We start from the raw sequence: 25,053 nt of genomic DNA, 5'->3' as shown, positions 1-25,053 counted from the left end.
AGTTGAGATTTTATCATTTTCACAAGAAGAAAAAGCTACCCTATAGCAGCATTCTGATAAAATGGCACCCCACCAGAAGCCCAAAGGAATTCATTATAGTCAATGGGTTCCATCTTGCACCATTTGCATCCATCATGTGATGGATTTGCTTCTTGCATGAGTTCTCGTGTTCTTTTTCTATAATGTAACAGAAAAATGAAACTCAAATTACCATTGTGGAACTCATCTAACCCATGTACTAGATTCTCTGAGTTGCCATGCACTGGTTGCACATAAGAGATATTTAAAGAGATTTCCCCACTTCCCTCTCCAATTTACAAGTGATTCTCACAAAATTAGAATATCATCAAAAAGTTATTTTATTTCAGTTCTTCAATACAAAAAGTGAAACTCATATATTATATAGAGTCATTACAAACAGTGATCTATTTCACATGTTTATTTCTGCTAATGTTGATGATTATGGCTTACAGCCAATGAAAACCCAAAAGTCATTATCTCAGTAAATTACAGCTCTGGCAAAAATTAAGAGATCACCACATCAAAACCCTGTTCTCCAGCCCATTCTCCAGACCTGAACCCCATTGAAAACCTCTGGAATGCAATCAAGGGGATGATGGATAGTCACAAGCCATCAAACAAAGAAGAACTGCTTACATTTTTGCGCCAGAAGCAGTGTGAAAGACTGGTGGCAAGAATGCCAAGACACTTGAAAGCTGTTTTTAAAAATCATGGTTATTTTACAAAATATTGATTTCTGAACTCTTCCTGAGTTAAAACATTAGTATTGCTGTTTCTAAATGATTATGAACTTGTTTTCTTTGCAATATTTGAGGTCTGAAAGCACTGTTTGTTTTTTAATTTTGACCATTTCTCCTTTTCAGAAAAAACCCCCCCACATTTATTGCTTGGAAATTCATTGTCAGAAGTTTATAGACTAAAAGAACAATTTACATTTTACTGAAAAATATACCTATAAAGAGAAAAATCAGACAAACTGAACATTTGGAAGTGGTCTCTTAATTTTTGCCAGAGCTGTAGAATACTTTATAACACCAGCTTGAGGCTATGTGCCCATGCTAGCGTTTTTAAACGCTCAGGAAAAGGATCCCCTTTCCCAGAAAACGCGCCTCTTTTTCCGCGCGTTTCTTGCGCGTTTTTGACGCGTTTTTTGACACGTGATTTCTGGGAACATTGGGGATGGCTAAAAAACGCTGAGCAATGAGGGAATTAATGAGCATGATGCGTTTTTAGCCGCTAAGCGATTCCTGAGCGGTTAAAAACGCATGCATTGGCACAAAAAGCCAAAAACGCATGCTAATTAATTTGATGCATCTTTTAAGCATTTCTGCAGCGTCTGATCCGACACAAACGCTGCGGAAACGCTTAACAAAATGCATCGTGGGCACACAGCCTGAAAAATGATTTTAAACTCTGAAATGTTGACCTACTGAAATGGATGTTCAGTAAATGCACTCAATACTTGGTCAAGGCTCCTTTTGCATCAATTAATGCATCAATGCGGCATGGCATGGAGGCAATCAGCCTGTGGCACTGCTGAGGTGTTATGGAGCCCAGGTTACTTTGATAGCAGCATTCAGCTCATCTGCATTGTTGGGTCTGGTGTCTCATCTTCCTCTTGATAATACCCCATAGATTCTCTGTGGGGTTAAAGGGACGGTGCCGTGTTTTTTCATAATTTAATGTAAAAAAGAAAACAGTATAAAAAGATATTGTCCCCTAAGCTTGACTCAGTGGTGTGTATGGTTTGTTTTTTTTTCTGTAGTAATGCAGCCACTGGGGGCTGCCATCTTACCTCTCTGGCTGCTGAACGACACTTTCCATGCTCATTTACGGCAGTGCCTGGGCATAAGAGACAAGAGTCGGCTGCCGACCCTATCTCTTTCATTGCAGCTGCATCAGGAGTGAACTGGCCACGCCTCTGTGGGCAGCTCAATTCACAGCTGTAGGTGTGGCCAGGCGCCATCTTATTAGAGCTCAGTGCGTTCCTTTTATCTCCATTTACACTCTATTGCAAGCCCTGGATGCTGTACTGTTACAGCATAACAGGGCTTGGGTGTTCACTCTGCACATACCAGCTGTAGGAGAGGAACCAGGACGAGCTGCTGGAGACCGAGCTGCTCTTTCCAAAACACACGGCCAGCTGCTGCCCCTGCTCTTGCAAAACATAGGAGGAGCTGCTCCCTGCTGTTTCAAAACACTTGGCAATCTGCTGGACATCTAATCCTCTCCTGTGTGATACTGACTGTTGAGCCCTATATCTAATCCTCTCCTGTGTGATACTGCCTGCTGAGCCGTGTATCTAATCCTCTCCTGTGTGATACTGTGTGCTGGGCCGTGTATCTAATCCTATCCTGTGTGATACTGCCTGCTGAGCCGTGTATCTAATCCTCTCCTGTGATACTGACTGCTGAGTCATGTATCTAATCCTGTCCTGTGTGATACTGTCTGCTGAGCCATGTGTCTAATCCTCTCATGTGTGATGCTGTCTGCTGAGCTATGTATCTAATCCTATCCTGTGTGATACTGTCTGCTGAGCCGTGTGTCTAATCCTCTTCTGTGTGATACTGTCTGCTGAGCCGTGTATCTAATCCTCTCCTGTGTGATACTGTCTGCTGAGCAGTGTATCTAATCCTATCCTGTGTGATACTGTCTGCTGAGCCGTGTATCTAATCCTATCCTGTGTGATACTGTCTGCTGAGCCGTGTATCTAATCCTCTCCAGTGTGATACTGACTGCTGAGCCGAGTATCTAATCCTATCCTGTGTGATACTGTCTGCTGAGCTGTGTATCTAATCCTATCCTGTGTGACACTGACTGCTGAGCCATGTGTCTAATCTTCTGTGTTCTACTGACTGCTGAGCCGTGTATCTAATCCTATCCTGTGTGATACTGACTGCTGAGCCGTGTATCTAATCCTATCCCGTGTGATACTGCTCTCCTGAAATACTCTGTGCTGCTGTCACCCTGCTCCTCCACCATATATCTCCCTCTGTGCCCCCCATAGACCAGTACACTGCTCTCCTGAAATACTCTGTGCTGCTGTCACCCTGCTCCTCCGCCATATATCTCCCTCTGTAACCTCCCCCATAGACCAGCACACTGCTCTCCTGAAATACTCTGTGCTGCTGTCACCCTACTCCCAGAATCCTTGCTGCCTGCCATCCTCTGTGACCGAAGACCCCATTCCTCTCCTCAGATCCCGTCCTGGCGATGTGTGAAAGCGAGGCGACAGGGGCCTGATATATGGTGGAAGGAGCAGGGCGACAGCAGCACAGAGTATTTCAGGAGAGCAGTGTGCTGGTCTATGGGGGGCACCCTGTTTGGTGCCAGGGATTGTACATAGAGCGCTGTGTTTTATACACATGGATATACCATCTGCGTGTCTGCTCCACAGAAATCCAGGAAACATTTCTGCTGATTGATGACCTGTCCTGATCCAGACTTTACATGCAAAGACAGTCAGTAACTTTGCAGGCCCCATCAAAATGGCTGCTCACTGTGTTCCTAGATGTCATCCTCTTTTCCCTTAGCAAACACCCAGAAGGGAAGGAGAGGAGTGACACCACACCCATGTCAGCAGATTCTGCCCATAATTACTGCAGGGCAGTAATGTGAGCTAGTTGTACACTAGGTTTTTGTGCCAAATTTCAGTAGCTGCTCCCCCTAGTGTTAACAAGTGGAAATGCCAAACGTTTTAAAATTATTTTTCATATTTTAAAAAATTAAAAACATGCTAATATTTTTTAAGAAAATGTAAACATTAATTCTTCACATTTTTTCAATTGCTGAAAAAAATTTTTTTGGATGGCACCTTCCCTTTAAGGGTGCCGTTACACTTAGCGATGCACCAGTGATCCCGACAACGATATGGATCGCTGGTGCATAGCTAAGTGGTCACTAGTGAGCTGCCACACAGGCAGATCTCACCAGCGACATAGCAGGGGTCGGGGGTCGTTACTTACCTGTCAGATGCAGCGATCATGACATCATCCCGCCCGCGTCCACGCACTGCTCGTCGCCGCCACAGGAAGCCCAGCAGGAAGCGCCCGACGAGAAATGATCCAGGACGTTCTCGCGTGACCAGCGATGAGCAGCGGGGGAGCCGGTCGGAGGTGAGTATCAGACATAGCGATATCACTAGCAATATCGCTGCTACGTCACAAAATCGGTGACATTACAGCGATATTGCTAGCGATATCGCTATGTGTAACAGGGGCTTATGGTCAGGTGAGTTTGCTGGTCAATCAAGCACAGTGATACTGTTGTTTTCAAAGCAGGTATTGGTACTTTTGGCAGTGTGGACAGGTGCCAAGTCCTGCTGGAGAATGAAATTTCCATCTCCAAAAAGCTTGTCGGCAGAGGGAAGCATGAAGGGCTCTAAAATGTCCTGGTGAACGGCTGCGCTGACTTTGGTCTTCATAAAGCACAGTGGACCTACACCAGCAGATGACATGGCTCCCCAAACCATCACTGATTGTGGAAACTTCACACTAGACCTCAAGCAGCTTGGATTGTGTGTCTCTCCATTCTTCCTCCAGACTCTGGGACCTTGATTTCCAAATGAAATGCAAAATTTGCGTTCATCTGAAAACAACACCTTGGACCACTGAGCAACAGTCCAGTTCTTTTTCTCCTTGGCCCAGGTAAGACATTTCTGGCGTTTATTGCTCATTAGTGGCTTGACACAAGGAATGCGACACTTGTATCCCATGGCCTGGATGCATCTGTGTGTGGTGGCTCTTGAAGCAATGACTCCAGAAGCAGTCCACTCCTTGTAAATCTCCCCCAAATTTTTGAATGGCCTTTTCTGAACAAAGCTTTCAAGGCGTGGTTATCCCGGTTGCTTGTGCACCTTTTTCTACCATACTTATTCCTTCCACTCAACTTTCCATTAATATGCTTGGATACACCACTCTGTGAACAGCCAGCTTCTTTTGTGGCTTAGCCTCTTTGTGTCAATGACTGCCTTCTGGACATCTGTCAAATCAGCAGTCTTTCCCATGTTTGTGGAGCCTACTAAAACAGACTAAGGGACCTTTTTAAATGCTTAGGAAGCCTTTCAATGTGTTTTCTGTTAATTCTTCTAATTTACTGAGATAGTGACTTTTGGGTTTTCATTGGCTGTAAGCCATAATCATCAACATTAACAGAAATAAACACTTAAAATAGATCACTCTGTCTGTAATAACTCTATATAATATGAGTTTCACTTTTTGTATTGAAGAACTGAAATAAATTAACTTTTTGATTATCTAATTTAGTGAGAAGCACTTGTATATAAGTCTCATTATTTCAAGTAGATGCATGTTTAGCAGACTATTTCTTAAATGAAACTAACCACAATGTTAATTTGTCAGTTCCCCATTGTCAGATGCATTTTTTAAAACAGAACCTTTCTTTTTTTTTTAAAAAAGCAAATGAGAGAATTGTCTTCAGACTCCTCTGGCAGCTGAATATCTCACTGAGAACCGAAGCTTCAGCAGTACGAATTCGGACATGCCAAAACCTTCCCTACCTGACATCCTCTGTCAGTGAACAGTCGGGAGTAGGGATGAGCAAAACTGAACTGTAAAGTTCAGAGACCACACCGGGCACCTAGTGTCCAGTACCAAACTGCAAACACAGACTTTTAACAGGATGTCCAGTTTAACCCCTTGGTGACCAAGACAATTTTGACCTTAATGACCAAGCCAATTTTTACAATTTTAACCACTGTCACTTTATGAAGTTATAGCTCTGGAACGTTTCAATGGATACCACTGATTCTGAGACTGTTTTTTCATGGCATATTGTACTTTATATTAGTGGTAAAATTTCTTCGACATGACTTGAGTTTATTTTTGCAAAAAATGGAAATTTGGCAAAAATGTTGAAAATTTTGCAATTTTCACATTTTTATTTTTGTGTCCTTGAATTAGAGAGTTGTGTCACACATAATAGCTAACAAATAACATTTGCCACATGTCAACTTTACATCAGTACAATTTTGCAAACATCATTTTTTTTGTTAGGACGTTATAAGGGTTAAACGTTGACCAGCGATTTCTTATTTTTCCAACAAAATTTACAAAACCATTTTTTTTAGGGACCACATCACATTTGAAGTGACTTTTGGGGGGTCAACATGACAGCAAATACACAAAAGTGACACCATTCTAAAACCTGCACCCCTCAAGTTGCTCAAAACCACATTCAAAAAGTTTAGCCCTTCAGGTGCTTCACAAGAACTAAAGTAATGTGGAAGGAAAAAATTAATATTTAACTTTTTTCACAAAAAATTTATTTTCACAAGGGTATCAGGAGAAAATGGACCCCAAAATTTGTTGTGCAATTTCTCTTGAGTACGCCGATACCCCGTATGCGGGGGAAAGCCACTGTTTTGGCGCATGGCAGGGCTCAGAAGGGAGGGAGCAGCGTTTGACTTTTTGAACACAATATGGCCTGGAATCGATGGCGAGCACCATGTTGTGTTTGGAGAGCCCCTGATGTGTCAAAACAATGGAAACCCCCCAATTCTAACTCCAACCCTAACACAATACTAACCCTAACCCCAGCACAACCCTAAACACAACCCTTACCCCAACCCCAATCCTAACCATATCACAACCATAACCCAAACACACAACCATAAACCCCAACACAACCGTAACCGTATCACAGTGATCAAAATGAACCAATAGGAAAAATCTACTATTGTTGCCAGGTACTGGCTGGCAGATCTCGGCGGGCGCACTGCACATGCACCCGCCATTTTCTTCCAGGAAGATGACGCCAGGGGACGGAGTGGGGGTTCGGGGGACCCCATTTCTCTCTCCTCTAGTATGCTTTTTGGCATAGTACGCACAGAGGCTTTTGTCACAGTAGAAACTGATATAGAAGAGTTAATGGTTTGCTTTTATATCCCTTTAAATGCCTTTAAGACTTCAATTGCCTTTTGCCTTATTATTGCTAGAATTATTCTTATGTAGACTAGTAGTCTCTGTCTTCAAGGAAACTATACTTGTTATCATTTGTTCTCAACAACGTGTTCTGGTTACATTGTAAACAAGGTACGACACTGAGGTGATGGTGGGGGCCAAATGAGCTCCATAGAGTCACATATTGTTGTAAATGGTATAAAAACATGTCTTATGTTTGTGCACCTTTTTCTACCATACTTATTCCTTCCTCTCAACTTTCCATTAATATGCTTGGATACACCACTCTGTGAACAGCCAGCTTCTTCATTACGTCAGATAAAGTGATTTAACCATGACCAGTGTGTGTGTCACTTTGTCTCCAAGCGCTTGTGAACAGAAGGGCGAGAAACCTCACAATTCGGACTCACTGGTGATCTGGACAGCTGATGCTTGGTCAGAACAAAAGCAGCTACGACAGTTTTGGCGCCCAACGTGGGGCCCAAACCCACGACGCTGAGATTAAGAGTCTCATGCTCTACCGACTGAGCTAGCTGGGCGCCCACAGTCCCACAGTTTTGACGCCCAACGGGGACCGTGGAAACCAGCCTATTCGGAATCCGTATGTGGGAGCTTCCTGGGAGGTTGAATATGCACAATCCAGGCTGCAGCAGGTGAGAACATTTATTCTTACATTGATTCTGCATCTACAGCTTCTCTAGGGATCTCTACATATCTCTGGGTAAGACTGTACAACACGGTTCAAAAGAACCCACATTACCAGTGAGTGGTGAGTATGTCTGTATGAGAGTTGAATAATAGAGTAATAAGATAATAATTGTCATCTGTATTATCTGTCAATCTGCTCTAGCAATATACTAATATACTAACTGGTTGTGTACTGGTGTTCTGTGTAGCACAAACAAAGTCTGGGATAGACTCTGTGCAGTGGTTGTTGTTGTTTTTGATTGGCAGTAAATCATATGAGGCTGTATTTTGTATAGGGCTGTGGTTGTTTTTGGTTGGTTTGGTTTTCATTGATTCTTGTTGTTTAAAAAGTTGGCTTTGGTGTTCTCAAGAGTGGCAGTGGACACTGCTGTAGGTTAAGGTGTTAAATCCAAGGTCCAAGATAGGCAGGCTGTGTGAATCCTTGTATGTATGTCTATGAGAACCTCTGAATGAGATGAGAGATGAGTAATTGAGTATAAGGGATATAAATAAATCCCTGATTGATGAGGGGTTCCGTTAGGCGTGGTCCTCTGTATGTGACAGAGGACATTATTCAACTCATTTTGAGCTGAATTAGGCGGAGTGATTAAGATAAGGGATTTTTGTTATCTTCTTTTTGTAAAATCAAATAACCGCTAAGTGAAAGAGAAAAAAAAAAAATCCCCGAATGTGCACGCATGAATGAATTTGCACCATTCTGTGAAGATTGCAGAGGAGTTCTAGGGGTACTGAGTCAAGGGGCAGAGCCCTACAGAATTTTTTCATGGACTCCTAATGTTGTTACCTTTCCAGTTCTAGTGCAAGGTCCAGGACGGGTACTTTACAGATATTTCAATCTGCATCTGAGATTGAATGAATTGAGTAATTATATAACTCGTGTTATATGTGGTATGACATTGGTAAGTTTTCTGGAATCATTTGGACAGGCAAGGGCAAGGCGTGGATACTCACATTATACAGTTATTTGCCCATACAGTGAAGTTCAGTGGTCACCAGAGATTGATGAGGATTTTGAGGAGATTGATTCTGATTAAGTCTAAAGAACTAAGGAATTCTGTGAAAGATACTACAGTCTGATGGGAGGGGGGAATGATACCGCTGCGCAATTTTTCTTCTCCCTTCGCTCTTATCTCTTATCTCTGCTGAATACGAGCTGCGCTCAAAATTCTCTGTAATTCTATCCTCAAGGTACGCGCTGAAAGATTTGTGGTTTGTTTAAAGCAACAGTGCTGTACAAAGAGGGTAGGAAAGAAACTGTGCCTATTTTAAGAAAAATTGTGGAAGATTGTTTGATCTTCAGTGTAATTGAATGTTTGGTAAAAGATTCATCTGCTTCAAGTCAAATGATTGATGCATAGCTGACTGTGGATCCACAGAGGAGGTAGCCGACTGTATGGCTGATAAGGTGGGTTAGAGGCTTATCACACCTGGGCCTTCTTACTTTAGTCAGCAGGTTTTATTGTTGTGGGTGAGAGGCGAGGGCAAGGAGGCCTCTGGATATACCTTGGCAGGCTCGCTCTGACTTGCTAAGTGTGGCCTGTAAGACAGAGGTCCAGGCACACTGGGAGGGCATTTCAGAATAAAGGTGAGCTGTCTAAATTTGAAATAGCCTTCCCACAACAATCCATGGAGCTGGGCTGGAAGGATGCAGGCCTGATCCTATTCTAGCCAGCTGATCTAACGGGTGAGAGGCAGAGAGCCTTCCCGCTACATCCTGTAGGTCTACCGGGTGAGAGGCAAGGAGCCTTCCCGCTACACATTGGCAGGCTCTCTCTGACTTGCTAAGTGTGGCCTGTAAGACAGAGGTCCAGGCACACTGGGAGGGCATTTCAGAAGAAAGGTGAGCTGTCGGTAGAAAAAGGTTAAAGCCATGGGCAACTTTTTCTGTATACGGTCGGTGCCCCCAATGGGATCCAAGACAGCTATGCAGATTGTGAAAGACAGAGAAGGAAAGGAAGCAGTAAAAGATGTGAGACCAATATTTAAAAAGGCAAAAATGCCAGAGTGTGGATGTTTGGATGTACACAAATGGCACAGTGTCAGAGAGGAGAATAGGGGGTGGATAAAAGACAAAAAGAAAGAGCAACAAGTGAATAAATGGTGTCGTGTGGCAGAAGAAATACAACAGTATGGATGTAAAGAGACTACAGTAGGAAGTAGGGTGTATTATGACTGTTTCGATACACAAAGATCTATGACTGCTAGCGCCCCACCTCTGCATCATCAGAGACTGAGACAAGACAGTTGGACTTGTAAACACTGTGGTCAGCCAAACTTAGGCTGGAGAAACACTTGTATGACCTGTACTGCAACCTGACCTAAGCAAATTGCACTAAATCCTGTCAGGACAAGATCACATGTAGTGACAGAGGAAGCTGACTCACTAGAGAGAGCATTGACTTTTGGGGAAGAAGCTAGCAGTGGGCCCGAGGAAGAAGAAGCTAGGGAGCAGCATGTCACGCCCACCGATCATCCAGTGACCTCCACGACCAGACCCATGACTAGAGAAGTACCCACAGCGAGACCGAAAAGGGTGACTAGAATAAGACAGATACAGGAGTATTATCCCTGGAGCCCCCTGATCAGCTGGCTATGTTAAAACAATTGCCTAACCCTGAAAACCAACCTTTCCCATTTTATAGACAACTAAAAGAAATACAGCGGGCATATAAGTGTACCTGGGCAGACCTAGAGAGCTTGGTGAGTTCAAAGGCAGGTGACGTACTAGGACACATAATTAAAACACATACAGATATGACAAAGGATCAAGCTCTGGGCATGGATGATAAATCTGCACGGTCTGGGGAGACATACTGTGAATCACTAAAACAATGGGCTATAGTGAAACAATCAGAGCAGTCCGTTCTCCTGACTGACGTGACACAGCAAAAAGGAGAGAGTGTGGAGATGTACTTTGGACGGTTACAGCTGAAATGGGCAGACATGGGGTACAGTCCAATAAGCCCACTTGACGTTAAGATACTGGTAAATACATTCATTGACGGTATGAGCAAAGGCTTACGAGACGCAGTACAGACAGCCAGACCTGAATGGAGAAATGTAGATCCAACAGATCTCCTAAAGGTGGCAAAAGGAGTTGAACAGACTAGGACAATAAGACGACCTGTCATGTATGCTGGAACACAGGGAAAACAGTGGAGACGTAGCAAGGGACCTAAGGACATGGAAACAGTGAAGTGCTGGAATTGTGGTGAGAATGGGCACTATGCCAGCCATTGCAGAAACCCTGTAATGGAAAATAAGCAGACCAATATTCCACCTCCCTCGCATACAGACTAGGAAACTGGCAACCCAGTGACAAATGTGTACCCTGTTCTTGTCCCCTCCGGACCTGGTCCTGCCTTGATGACCACCATAACAATGCCGGGAGGGAAAGAGGCAGAATGTTTGATTGACACTGGGGCAGCCGGGACTGTGGTACACAGATACTTGATAATGCCAGACATGATTACTAATGAGATTGTGGAATGTGTGGGGGTAGAGGGGCAAGTGACAGAAGACCCTATGACTAAACAAATAAGACTAAAATTGCGAGATAGCCAAGAGGTGCTTACAAAACTTATTGTTAGTGACAATACCCCTATGAATTTACTGGGAGCAGATGTGCTGAGTGCGATCAAGGCCACCATACAGTACTCTCCAGAGGGTATTACCGTCACAAGTCCCCTCTCAGATAAAAATTTGTGAAAGATTGCGGCAATGGTGTATATGACAAAAGCGGTGAAACTAACACCTGACACCAAAATGCCTGAGGATGAGGAAATGGGACAAGTGCCCGACACTGTTTGGGCAAGGGGAAAAACTGATGTGGGTCGGCTGCCCATTCCCCCTGTCATGATTAAATTGAAAGAAGGAACCACTCCTCCTTGTTTAAAGCAATACCCCTTGAGCCTGGCCAAATCAATGGCCCTGAGCAGAGATATTGAAGAGTATGTTAAGGTAGGGGTTCTGGTGCAAAAATCTTCCCCCTGCAATACCCCTTTGTACCCCATTAAGAAAAAAGGACCAAAGGGTTCCCCTGACACTTACCGGATGGTTCATGACTTAAGGGCTATTAATGATGTTACAGAAAGTGTGATGTCCATTGTCCCTAACCAACACAATACTGTCACAGATCCCAGCAACAGCAACATGTTTCACAGTCATTGATTTGGCGAATGCATTTTTCTCTGTACCCCTGCACCCTGACTGTGAGTATCTTTTTTCCTTTACTCATGAAGGTAAACAATATTGTTGGACAGTCCTCCCACAAGGAGGAAAAAACTCCCTTACAATCTATTCAACAGCAATGGCAGGGTTCCTTGAGCAATGGCAACCACCTCATCCACAGGTAGTACTTTTGCAGTACGTGGATGACTTTTTGCTCTGCTGCCCGGACCAGACGTCCTTCAAGGAAGCTACAGTTTCCTTGCTATGTTTTTTAGCAGAAAAGGGTTGCAAGGTCTCACGTGACAAATTACAGTATTGCAAACAAAAGGTGACATTTTTGGGACATTGTATTGCCGAAGGTACGAGACACCTGACTGAAGACAGAAAACAGGCAATTCAAAATCTCCCTCTACCCAGGTCACATCAGCATCTACGCACCTTCCTAGGTTTAGTGACCTACTGCAGGCCTTGGATAAGGTCTGCTTCACAAATGATGCAACCACTTTATGACTGCTTGCCATCAGACCCATATGACCTCACTCAAGAAGCAATTGATTCCTTCCATTCTCTCAAACTGCTCATTGTGTCAGCCCTGGCCTTAGGCATTCCAAATTATGACCAGCCATTTTTCTTGTTTTGCACGGAGCAGGGAGGACATGCTACTGCAGTACTGACACAGCAACATGGGGGGAAACAGAGACCAATAGCTTACTACTCTGCACAATTAGACCCAGTGATCCGAGGGTCACCTACGTGTGTCCGTGCGGTAGGAGCAGCGGCACTACTACTAGGAAAGGCATGTGAGATCACACTGACGTTTCCTTTAACAATCTATTCCCCACATGACATCCATGCCATACTCGTACAAGTTCAACCGAAACATCTGTCTATGGCCAGACAGCTGCGACTTGAGTGTGCTCTACTAATTCCTGAGTATGTCACCCTCAAAAGGTGTAACGTTCTGAATCCAGCCACCCTCCAGCCTGTGGATTCAGAAAAGGGGGAATTGGTGACTGTTTTAGCAAGTGAGGAAGAATACTTTGACATGACGCATGAACATGTCTGCATAGAACTGATGAGTCAGGGTTGGGTTTGAACACGTTCATGAAAAACCTATTCCTAATGCAGATTTTGAGTTTTTTGTAGATGCCTCCAGATACCACCAGGATGGACGATTCTACACTGGATATGCAGTAGTATCCTCACATGAGGTAATCCAAGCTGAACCACTCTCTCCTCACATGTCGGCGCAGGAGGCAGAGTTGAAGGCACTCACTGAGGCGTGTAGAGCCGCTGCAGGTAAAGTCGCTAATATTTACACTGATTCGAATTATGCATGGGGAATAGCCCATGATTATGGCCCTATCTGGAGAAGCAGAGCGTTCCTTACATCAGCCGGTAAGCCCATTAAAAATGCAGAGCTGGTGAAAAAATTGATGGAGGCATTGATGTTACCAGTCCAGGTTGGCATTGTCAAGGTAAAAGCACACGCAAAAGGTGACTCCGTGGAAGTAGAAGGCAACAGAAGGGCGGACGAGGCTACTAAAGTAGCAGCCAGGCGGCCTAGGAAGCAGTGGACGGTGGCGGGGAGTCAGCATATTCCAGCCACACTGAGCTTAGATGTCCTGAAATCTCTCCAGCAATAGGCTGCCCAAACAGAGAAGGAACACTGGGGGAGACTGGGAGCTGAGCTGAACTCAAATGGAGTATGGGAGAATAAGGATAAGTTGTGTCTACCGAAGTCCCTGTTCCCAATTATGGCGCAAGCAACACATGGCCCCACGCACGCCTACAAAAGTCACATGTGTGCCATGGTAGATGCCTTCTGGATCGCTCCTGGTTTCAGTTACGCAGCCGCGAAACTTGTACAATCATGCCTCATCTGTGCACAGCACAACCCAGGTAAAACAGTAAAAGTCCCTAAGAAAGCGACACCTAGGCCTCTCTACCCGTTTCAGAGACTGCAGATTGATTACATACAGCTACCAAAGGTAGGAGTGTATGAATATGTCCTAGTATGTGTAGATCTCTTCTCTGGTTGGCCCGAAGCCTAGCCGGTAAAATCTGCAACTGCTAAAACAACTGCAGACAAACTGATGAAAGAACTGATCTGCAGGTATGGTGTCCCAGAAACCATAGAAAGTGATAGGGGTACACACTTCACAGGAGAAATAATGAGGGAAGTCATGCAGGCCCTGGGTGTACAGCAAGCATTTCATACACCATATAGGCCACAAAGTAGTGGGAAGGTAGAAAGACTAAATGGGACACCTCAACTGAAAAGTCAAAAGGCCATGGCAGACACAGGAAAGAGCTTGGTAGAGTGCTTGCCTCTTGCACTCTTTTCAGTCAGACACACTCCAAATAGAAAGAAAGGCTTGTCTTCCGTTGAAGTCCTGTTTGGTAGTGCACCAAAGACTGGTCTGTACTTCCCACAGGTGCTGCAAATGCAACACGGGTCTATGACAGCCTACGTCCAGGCCTTACAGGAAAGACTTAATGTGGTGCATAAACATGTGTTCTCATCCATTCCAGATCCTAATCCCAGTGCAGATGTGCATCAGCTGAATCCAGGTGATTGGGTGGTTATATGCAGGCACGTGAGAAGGAGCCTGGACCCACGATTTGACGGCCCCTTCCAAGTCCAGCTGACCACATCCACCTCAGTAAAACTTGAGGGAAAGCCAACCTGGATCCACGCCAGTCATTGCAAGAAGGTCCTTTCAGCAGCAGAATGACTGTTCTCCTCATCACCTTGCTGGCAGTGACAGGGTTACTGCACTCTACAGAGACACAGGACAAACTCTTAAATGTTGACTGGGACAACAAACTTATTCGGCATCATGCTCTTCTTATAAAGGACATGGAAGGACAGAAACCGAAAGACTGTTGGATCTGTACACACAGCCCAGTATCTGCAAGGACTATGCCATACTTGGCCTTACCTCTGGAGCCATGGGAGGTATTAACCCCACACTGCATACACAATGAGACTTGGAATCAATCTAGGTTTTGGGGAAAAGATGTGTCCCGTGATATATCTGCCTCATTGGCTATAATCGGATGGGCCGCTAATCCCTGGTTTCAGTTTAATATAACGCGGCCTAAGGTACAAATGTGGTGGCGGGAATATGACTCAGATGTCGGAAATATGGTCGCCAGGAGGAGGACTGAAATCCCTCACTCAGACCCCATTCCCAATGATGGACTGTGGTTCAGTCTTCAACACACTGGAGCAGACACCTGTGGTGAGGACAATAATTGCTTCCGCATATACACTCATGATCAAACACAGGTTAATAAGACGGTGTACCAGGATGGTATTGAAGGCTGTAGAGCATCTACGGGTAAAATAATAAGGAAAGAAAGGGGTAAATGTACATCTGGTATAAGGGGAAAACAAATGAATAATACTTGGTGTGCCCATAAGCCTATGTCAGGACTTTTGAGTTTATACCAATGTATACAGACCCCTGGTCACGTTTGTGTTCTCCCTGATGGAGTATTCTTGGTTTGCGGACATCGTGCGTACAGGTGGGTGAGCCCGGACATAAGAGGGGTTTGCACTCTTGCCAAACTAACGCCAGCCACTTTCATAGTTCCTCATAGTTAAATAGACACAGCAGCAGTTCCAATTCACACTTTGTATAAAAGGGCTGCAGACAATAAGCCCCGTCCAAATGGTAGGCCGCATCTAGTAGAAATGGGGATAACAAATAAAATATTCAGTAGTATGCTAATATACCCCTTCATAACACAAATGTGGGATAAATTAGTGGAAGCTACCGACTACCTGGACGATCAGATTTTCGAGATTCTTGAAGTTCTTAATGAAACTAATACAATACAGAGACAATTAATCGTAGTTACTAACCAACATACTATAGTACTAGATTACCTGACAGCAAAAGAAGGAGGAATGTGTAGGGCGGCACGGTGGCTCAGTGGTTAGCGCTGCAGCCTTGCAGCGCTGGGGTCCTGGGTTCGAATCCCACCAAGGACAACATCTGCAAGGAGTTTGTATGTTCTCCCCGTGTTTGCGTGGGTTTCCTCCGGGCACTCCGGTTTCCTCCCACATTCTAAAGACATACTAATTGGGAATTTAGATTGTGAGCCCCATCGGGGACAGTGATGATGATGTGTGCAAAATGTAAAGCGCTGCGGAATATGTTAGAGCTATATAAAAATAAAGATTATAAAAAAAAATAAAGATTATTATTATAATTGGTCCCACCTGTTGTAATTATATCGACCCTGCTGGCAATCTCCAGATCAGGGCCAGTATAGACAAAATAGGTGAACTTAGAGACCAATGGTTAAAACACAGCGCAAAGAGAGACTCCTGGTGGGGTAACACATTCTCTTTCCTAAATCCAGCAAATTGGTTTAATGGCTTAGCAGGATGGATTTTTGGCATTTTGCAGACTTGTATGCAAATTTTGTTGTTTTGCTTATTGTTTTATGTAGCCGTAAAAGCGCTAATATATATATTACTTAAGCTACTGATTAATGTATGTGTGGAAAAAAAATCTAAGGCTGAACCTTCTGTAGTGTATCATAGACCCCAGGTAGCCATTGCTGATGGGGAAGGTGAGTGTCCACACTGAGGGTGGATGGGCGAAGCAGGTAGGAAGCCCCCTTATGGGTACTAGACCCATGAGACAGTAGCTCCTTTGTGGACATCAGCTGACCCTGTGGCAAAGGTTATACCATTTACAAAAGGGGGAAATTGATATAGAAGAGTTAATGGTTTGCTTTTATATCCCTTTAAATGCCTTTAAGACTTCAATTGCCTTTTGCCTTATTATTGCTAGAATTATTCTTATGTAGACTAGTAGTCTCTGTCTTCAAGGAAACTATACTTGTTATCATATTTATTCTCAACAACGTGTTCTGGTTACATTGTAAACAAGGTATGACCCTGAGGTGATGGTGGGGGCCAAATGAGCTGCATAGAGTCACATATTGTTGTAAATGGTATAAAAACATGTCTTATATTTCATTACGTCAGATAAAGTGATTTAGCCACGACCAGTGTGTGTGTCACTTTGTCTCCAAGCACTTGTGAACAGAAGGGCGAGAAACCTCACAATTCGGACTCACTGGTGATCTGGACAGCTGACGCTTGGTCGACACTGTTTGGGCAAGGGGAAAAACTGATGTGGATCGGCTGCCCATTCCCCCTGTAGCAGCTCCCCCTGTAGCAGCTACGACAAAACATATGTTTCTACTGTGACAAAAGCCTCTGTGTGTACTATGCCAAAAAACCTCTGTTTTCACTTTATCAAAAAGCCTCTTTAAGTACTGTGCCAAAAAAGCCTCTGTTTCTACTTTACCAAAAATCCTCTGGGAGTGCTGTACCAAAATGCCTCTATTTGTATTGTACAAAAAACATCTGTTTGTACTGTACCAAAATAGGGACTGTATCAGATGGTGGTGCTGGAATTTGCGACGTTCTGAGTAAGGTTTTCCACATTTCTGTCATGCTAACCATCCCTTCCAAGGTGGTGCCAGTTCCCCAGCTGCATTGACAAATTCATCCTCTTCTGCCTTGTGCTCAGGGCCAGTTTTAGGCAAAGTGAGGCCCTAGGCAAAGTTTAAAATGGGGTCCCAAATGCTATCATATTGCACATCACAAAGAAGCATTTCAATTGCATTTACATGCGCTGAGTTCAGGCCGCTAAATGAGTGTGATTGACAATATTGAAGTTGTTCAACACTTGTTTCCCAGCCTCTTTACACCAACTGAGAAACAATGATGGGGAAAGAACAATCACTAATGGATCACTAATAGATCCACATACAGTATCATGTTATCAGCAGCACATCTACAGTTTACTCTCCATAGTTCTCCATATAATGTAATGTGCCCCATAGTCCTCCATATAGTATAATACACTCCCTATAGTCTCCAATATAATGTGCCCCATAGACCTCCATATAGTATAATACACTCTGCATAGTCCTCCATATAGTATAATACACTCCTCATAGCTCTCCATATATTAAAATACACTCAGTCCTCCATATAGTATAATACACTCCCTGACAGAAGTTATGTCGCTTATCCATGTAATGTAAATAAAAGCTTATAACCTGACGTTAAATTCATCCATTGGTTGTATAAATTATTCTTTTGAAAGCTGAAACCCTCCGAAATGTGGTTTAGGTTAAGAAAATAAATTGCCATCAATGCAGAAATATTGATCATTTAATGAACACAGAATGGTCAGATTTTGGCAAGACAAAAGTTTTGCAGCCCACAGCAAGTAATGTGATATTCAAACAAATAATTAACTTAAAATACAAATATATGTTGCATAACATTGGTGAATGAAGTTGTGGTGCTATTGTGGTAGGGGGCCGGATTGGGGGGTGGACCACTGCTTACCAGACGAGGCAAAGATGAGACAGAGACAGCTTCCACTTGTAACAGTTCCAGATTTATTTGTCGTCCTCCTGACGACCACCAAACACGCACCGCAGCTTCTTTACACCACTGTATCGCCAGGCCCGGGTACCTATTCTTCAGCTCCAGTCACAGTAACGCACCTCGCGGATCTTTCACTGGGGGCTGTCCTAGACCAATCTACCCCCAGTGCTTCACCTGCCCGAGGTCGTCTTCCAATCGGTACCCCCGGGGCCTCGTCTGTCTTGCGGTACGTCGAATCAGGGTCTCCCCCTGGCTGCCTCTTCTCCTTGCCTGTCCTGCAGTCTGTCGGGTCAGGGCCACCTCCCTGACTGTCTCTCCTTTGTCCGTCCCCCTGGCTGAGCTCTTCTCACTTTCTCCGTCTTCTTCTGAGATCCTCCCGGGACTAAACTCTCCTGGAGCACCGCCTTCTTCTATTTATCCCCTCTCTCACAGGGGAATTTCCCACCCGAGCTCCTATCTCCCCGCCCCCCATGACTAAGCGGATTCCTAAGCTGATGTTAAGTCCTGTACTACTCTCCCCTGCCATCTTGTGGTCATTTCACGGTTCTGCACTCCCTTTTCTGGCTTTCCCTGCTGTTACCTTTCTAACCTGTCAATCTCTGTCACTAGTGCACAAACCATCCCCTCCTTCTACCAGTCACGTCTGTCCGTCAAGTCACCTTCCCCACACTCCCCCACCCTTTGTCCATTGTCGTCCCGACAATCGCACTCCCTACCTATGTCGTTCTGAAGCTTGTCCACAGTCTGTTGTCGGACCGGTCGTTGGGCCACACCCGCCACAGGGACCAAACTAAACCGGGAGCACCATGCTTCGAGCAGCCTACTGCTACTCGCCAGTGCGCACGCCACGTGACAACTTCTTTCGGGTTGGCGAGGTCCACCCAGACTACTCTACGGAGTGTACCTCCCACTGCTCTCCCCTTCCACTACCTTCAACCATTTCTTCCTTTTTGGGGTGTCCGTGGTGTCGGGGATCTGACTTGGGACCACTGTCTGGTTCAATATCTCTCATCTCCTCGTCCTTCATTAAAAGAGTCATGGTCGGCGTCTTCGTCACAACTACCTCGTACCCGGAACCTGTTATATAAATTTTTTTTTGCTAAACACACTACTTATTAAATCAACTTTAACATACCGTATATATGATTACCACTATTCTAATAACAATAGGAGTTACTCAACCGGAGTACCCCTTTCTCTTTCTTTTTTTTGTTTTTCTCTTTTTTCCCAAAACACATTAACATATTTTTCCACAGCATTTTCCGCACAGCATTCTTAAAAGAAAGACTCCCCCTCCCTTTAACATTAGCACTTTTTCCCACATCCCCGCTGTATCAGGAGAAAACAATAAACCTTTTCCTCAACTTTGGATGCATAACTGTCCTCTTTAGGCCTGCACAACGGTGCAACGAAATCCCAACAGTCCGGGCCATCTCCTGATGGCGGATGTTGCGCCAGTCCAGCAGGGGAGCCCCACAGCCGTGAGGTTCCCGGGATGTCTCGACTGTTCCCGAGCCCTGAGTGTTCTTTTTGCCCAGGGCTCAGGGGCCATCTCCCTCCTGAGAGATGAGTCAAAAGGAATAGAAGGGGCCGAAAGTGGTTCCACGGCGCGCGTTCCGCGCCAGTTCTCTGCTTGGGAACCAGCAGCCCACCATCGGTGGTGTCGTGGACGCTCTCATTTCTGTCGACGTGGTGGCTTCGCTCCGTCCGGCCCCCAGCGCCTGCAGCTCCAACCGCAGGTGAGGGACCGGGGTCGTGGACCGATGAGTAGCGGAGCGGCGAAGCTGGGGCCTGCTAGCGTGATTAGCACACGGCTCTGCAGAGGCGGCAGAGCCCGATGACCCGGCCGAAGCCGCAATCTGGAACAGGGCCGGAGCAGCCACGGACTTTGATGGGCAGACCGCAGCCGCGGTATGGCGTGCAGCAGAGGCGGCCATCGGAGAGCAGGCCGCAGCTGGAACCATGAGCGAGGCAGAGGCGGCCGCGGTTTCCGCCGGGTAGGCCGCGGCCAGCGCCGCAATCGAACCAGAGGCCGCCGCGGAGCAGGGCGCAACCTGAGTCGCAGACGGGGCCGGAGTAGTGGCCGGCTTCATGGACGGGGCCACTGCTGAAAGGGGGAACGCAGCAGCGTCAGCCGCGGGCTGGCTCCGCACCGGCGACACCGAGTCCTCTGCGGCCGAGCCTCCAGGAGCACAGGAGGCCGCGCGGTGCGGCCGGGTGGTGGGGGCCGCATGCGGAGCCGCCGGCAGAGCCGGGGGGACTCTCACCTTCCCCAGCGCTGCGGCCTCCGACACGTCATCCCACGGCTCCTCCCGCAGCCTCCGTTCTTCACCCCAGGCTATTAGAGTCATATTTAATAGTTTGTGTGACTTCCATGAGCTTGAAGGACTGCATCCATGTGGTTCAACAATGATTCATACAATTTATTGATGAAGTTGTCAGGGATAGCAAAGAATGCAGTCTTAGAGCCTTTTACACATCGCGAGATCGCTAGCGATATCGCTAAAGCGTCACCGATTTTGTGACGCAACAGCGATATCGCTAGCGATCTCGCTTTGTGTGACACGTACCTGCGACCGCCCCCCCGCTGGATATTGCTGATCGCGCATAAATGTCCTGGACTATTTTTTCCTTGTTGGCATCCCACTGGCGCCGACTAGCGACGCAGGCGGAAGTCGTCATCATCGCTGCGGTGTGACAGGTAAGAGCGAACATAGACGGATCGCTTATCGCTGCTGCGTCGCTGGTGAGATCTGCCTGTTTGGCAGCTCACTAGCGACCATTTAGTGATGCACCAGCGATCCTGACCAGGTCGTATCGTTGTCGGGATCGCTGGTGCATTGCTAAATGTAACGGGACCCTTACATGCCTCCCAAAGTTCATCTAGATTCTTTGGTTTTGTCTTCCAAGCTTCCTCTTTCATCCTAACCCAAACATGCTGAATGATGCTTATGTCTGGTGATTGGGCTGGCCAGTCCTTGAGCACCTTGATATTTTTTCCCTGGAGGAACTTTGTTGTGGAGATGGATGTATGAGATGGAGCACCATCCTGCTGCAGAATTTGACCCCTTATATGATTTGGAATATAAGAGGTAGCTAATACTTCTTGATATTTTAGGCTATTGATATTGCCTTCCACCTTGCAAATGTTTCGAACACCCCCATACTGAATGTAACCCCAGACCATGATCTTTCCACCATCAAATTTAACTGTTTTCTGGGTGTATTTTGGATCCATACAGGCTCCAGTAGGTCTCCTGCAGTATTTGTGGCAGCTGTGGTGTAATTCTACTGAAGAAAACAAAAGAAAAGAGACATACTACACACCAGGGATCACCAAAAATAGTACAAAGGTAAGAAATGCTTTATACAATTAGTCATAGAAAACACACACCAAAAAATGACAGTTAAAAACAAGGACACTAAGCCCCCAATGATGTTATATGCCCCCTGAACCACAAACCGGTCACCGTTATAGTCACATATGTACAGAAATGGTCACATGAATCAAAAAAAAAAAGCTCATCAAGAGAATGCCAAGAGTGTGCAAAGCAGCAATCAAAGCAAAAGGTGGCTACTTTGAAGAACCTAGAATATAAGGCATATTTTCAGTTGTTTCACACTTTTTTGTTAATTATATAATTCCACATGTGTTAATTCATAGTTTTGATGCCTTCAGAGTGAATCTACAATTCTCATAATCATGAAAATATAGAAAACTCTTTGAATGAGAAGGTGTGTCCAAACTTTTGGTCTGTACTGTATATATATATATATATATATATATAATTTTTTTTGGCCTAAAATACAAAGGAAATGTGTCATCTTTAACTTTAGGCCTTTTAGAGATCATTTCCACTTCAACTTGCTTAACTATTCATAATAACACTCATTCTGACCAGGGGTTCCCTTAAACTTTTACATGCCACTGCATGAGACGGATATCTATCTATCTATATCTTTGCACATCTTTAACAAATAAAAATCTGTAATTTCTATTCTGCATACTATTCCGGTACATGTCACACGGACAGCACACAAATGTCACACGGATAGTAAAAACGAACCATATAACGAGTACTTTTTATAATCGCCTGTGTCTTTAGGCTGCTCTGCATAATTCTCAATGGTTTATCAGTTATCACTGTTGTTTTGCAGGACTGGGGTCTTGGGTTCAAGTCCCACCAAGGACAACATTGCAAGGAGTTTGCATGTTCTCCCTGTGTTTGCGTGGCTTTCCTCCAAGTATTCCAGTTTCCTCCCACACTCCAAACACATACTGATAGGAAATTTAGATTGTGGGCCCCAATGGGGACAAGGATGATGATGTCTGTAAAGCGCTGCAAAGTGTGATGGTGCTATTGTGCCGGTTGCACTAAATGAGAGACTGTTCCGCATCTCCTGAAGGGCAGGGAGCCCTGGAAGGCACCAGGACTGAGTGTGGGTGGTAACCCGAATGGTCATGTTTAAAGGACTGTTGCTTTTGATTTCCCCTTCCTCATCTAAGTTTTATTTGTGCACGTTTGCGCATTCCCTGCTGGATTACAGGACTGGAACCCTGAAAGGGTTATTTACTATGGACTATAAGTGCGGTTGCTTTAAGGACTGTGTTGTTTTAATCCTACATCTTACCTGCTTTTGCCCTGAATTTTACCTGTCTTAACCTTGAAATGTTCCTTGATAAAGCAGCCCATGTGTGTTTAAGTGCCCGTGATCTATTAAAAGAAGGGAGGGGGAAAAGCCTGTACAGGAGGACCCGAGGAGTGAGTCGGGTCAGGACTGAATGGACCGCTGAGTTAGCCAACGGGCCATGTGTTTAAGAGACTTCCCGTGTTTGGCTACCCGGAGCGGGAAAGGACTGACCCATGGGCCTGAATGGTTGTTGTGCAACACCGTATGTGTCTGAGTCCCAGGAGCAATGGGACTGGGGTCAGTCGGACCAGAGTTAAAAGAGACTTTAACTTTCTGTTCCAGATCTCCAACCGAGTGGAGCCGAGGTCATGGTTGACCCAACAAAAGTTATCAGATAGAGACTGTCTTATATTGAAAATATGCTTAAAAATGTTTTCTAACAGTTTTATATTGACAGATGCTGCCATGGTCGGGAATGACCATATTTTAGGAGGGAGGAGTCTAAGGAGATGGTGGGGACCCTCTTATACCTTCTCTCTCCTTATTGCTTGTTCACCAGTGTTACATGCGGCACCCTGATGTTTTATTAATGTTTTACTATTGTTTACACTGTAATGTAAATGTATTTGTCATGTGTTGTGCATAAGCTTAGGGATAGATTAGGAAGAAGTGCAGGACCATAAGCGGATTAGAATAGAGGGGCACATTAGAGATAGGGAATATGATACATAAGAATGTTTGTTAGATACAGGCAGCATAGGGTTTAAACAGATGGGATGAGTCACACAGCAGAGCAGCACACAGCAAGGAGGTATAGGAAAGGCACTTCCTGATTAGAGACAGACACCTGGGCACCTTGCCCAAGGGCAGGACGTGTGAGCATAGTATTACAGGCCATAGGGATAAAGCTGCTTCAGTAAGGGGCCCCAGGCTGAGAATCTCGCAGGTGGTCACCAGCTTATACAGAACTGGAGGAGGAGGAGTCAGATGTCTGAGGTAACCCACTGTGACCCGGAGCTGGAATCAGAACTGCTTATTCATGTGCAAGGGGCCGGGGTGTGGACTGATTGTGCCTTAGTGACCTCTCCCATGACTACCACCCCGTGCCACCTTGTTACATTTGGCGTAGTCGGCAGAATCTAACCCAGCAACCCTGAAACCCTAAGACTTCCAGAGAAGGATCTGGGGTCTAAGACCAGGGCAGGAGAAACTGAGATGGCGTTCCCGGCACCTTTCACCATTGGAACCAGACGAGAGGCTGACAGTGACCTTGAGAAGACTCCTGAGCTTTGTGAATTGTTGACCGCCTTGAAAGAATTGAAGATGGTGGCTGACAGTGATTTTGAGATGTTGACCGCCATGAAAGAATTGAAGATGGTGGCTGACATTGATTTTGAGATATTGACCACCGTGAAAGAATTGAAGATGGCGGCTGACAGTGATTTTGAGATAGTGACCGCCATGAAAGAATTGAAGATGGCGGCTGACAGTGACTTTAAGATGGCGCTGAACTCTGACAAGGAGACAGTCAGTGGCGCAAAGATGAAGGAGGGTGCTGCCTTTCGTGGGCATCATGCAAAAGATTTGGCACCAGAAGAAAGAAGGCAGCACCCCGCTGTGATGGATGCCCACCCAAAATGGGTGCGGGCGAAGAGAGAGCTCCTGCCCCCGCAGCAGAATCTGGAGAAATGGGTGGAGCCATAGGAAGAGACCCCACCCACGAATAGGTGGAGCCTGACAAAGTGACTACCTGTTAATGGAAGAGATGCCATTGCTGGATGTGATGGAGACAAGACTGCACTTTGAGGCCTGGTGGTCGGAGGAGCTAGAGGAATGGCTTTCTTTCCGGCGGCCGGACAAGCGGCCGGTGGAGAATGAGGAACACATGGAACTGAAGTAGCCGGAACCGGAAGGAGCTCAGAGGACATTAGAAGCTGCATGAGGGGGATCGTGCGGCTGCAATCACTGCTCCCCGGGGCTTCATAGGAGGACTGTCACGAGACGCAGTGGCGGCAAGTAGGAAGTTTCCATCCAAACGACCTGCCACCCTGACTGCTGCCCCATGCACCTTCTGTGGCCCCGCTGTCATCTTCGGCTGCACCACATCTCCCGACTCCACCGTCGTCCCTGGTGATGGCAACACCTGTGTCCTCCCTGTCCGCATTTGAC

The 25,053-nt window shown here is 45.5% G+C and overlaps 1 protein-coding gene across 1 annotated transcript in view; it reads right to left on the bottom strand.

Annotated features, from left to right (window-relative positions):
• The window catches only part of CPAMD8 (C3 and PZP like alpha-2-macroglobulin domain containing 8), a 357,262-nt gene that overhangs the window by 115,082 nt on the left and 217,127 nt on the right, over positions 1 to 25,053 (bottom strand). The window lies entirely within an intron of this gene.

The sequence above is a fragment of the Dendrobates tinctorius genome, unplaced genomic scaffold (genome assembly GCF_039654945.1).
Source record: "Dendrobates tinctorius isolate UK_male_01 unplaced genomic scaffold, ASM3965494v1 ptg000276l, whole genome shotgun sequence".
Taxonomy (NCBI): domain Eukaryota; kingdom Metazoa; phylum Chordata; class Amphibia; order Anura; family Dendrobatidae; genus Dendrobates; species Dendrobates tinctorius.
This window is presented reverse-complemented; position numbering and strand designations above follow the sequence as displayed.